The following is a 926-nucleotide window of genomic DNA, read 5'->3' on the forward strand; positions in this document are numbered from 1 at the left end:
AGCGCCATGACTGTCGCTGCACTCGGCGGCCCCCCGCTTTCCAGCGGCGGGGGGCCGAGCCGGGGCCCTGGCGGGTACCCGCACGGCCTCCGGGACCGTGGGTTCAAAGTCTCCTCCCGCGAAGGAGGGGCGCCTGTCCGGGTAAAAAAACTCTATCCTATTTTACTCTATGATCCAGCGGCCGTGGCCCGAGAGGTCTGCCGCTCAAAAACCCAAAACGGCAAAAGAACCGCACAAAAACCTAAGGCGGAGAGAGAGAGAGATCCGAGAGAACTTGACTGTCGCCAGACTGGGCGGGCCCCCTGCTTTCCAGCGGCGGGGGGCTGAGCCGGGGCCCTGGCGGGTACCCGCACGGCCTCCGGGACCGTGGGTTCAAAGTCTCCTCCCGCGAAGGAGGAGCGCCCGTCCGGGGTAAAAAAAACCTCTATCCTATTTTACTCTATGATCCAGCGGCCGTGGCCCGAGAGGTCTGCCGCGCAAAAACCCAAAACGGCAAAAGAACCGCACAAAAACCTAAGGCGGAGAGAGAGAGAGAGAGATCCGAGAGAACTTGACTGTCGCTGCACTCGGCGGGCCCCCCTGCTTTCCAGCGGCGGGGGGCCGAGCCGGGGCCCTGGCGGGTACCCGCACGGCCTCCGGGACCGTGGGTTCAAAGTCTCCTCCCGCGAAGGAGGGGCGCCCGTCCGGGGTAAAAAAACCTCTATCCTATTTTACTCTATGTTCCAGCGGCCGTGGCCCGAGAGGTCTGCCGCTCAAACATCCAAGACGGCAAAAGAACCGCACAAAACCTAAGACGGCGCGAGAGAGGGATCCGCGAGAAGGGAACGCTGCTCTCTGGGAGGCTTGACGCACCCCCCGGGAGGCTTGAGCAACCTATCATGAGCGCCCCACCCCTTGGCACGGGTGGGGCCGAGGCCGCGAGCCTC

The sequence above is a fragment of the Puntigrus tetrazona genome, unplaced genomic scaffold (assembly GCF_018831695.1).
Source record: "Puntigrus tetrazona isolate hp1 unplaced genomic scaffold, ASM1883169v1 S000000003, whole genome shotgun sequence".
In the NCBI taxonomy this organism is placed as follows: domain Eukaryota; kingdom Metazoa; phylum Chordata; class Actinopteri; order Cypriniformes; family Cyprinidae; genus Puntigrus; species Puntigrus tetrazona.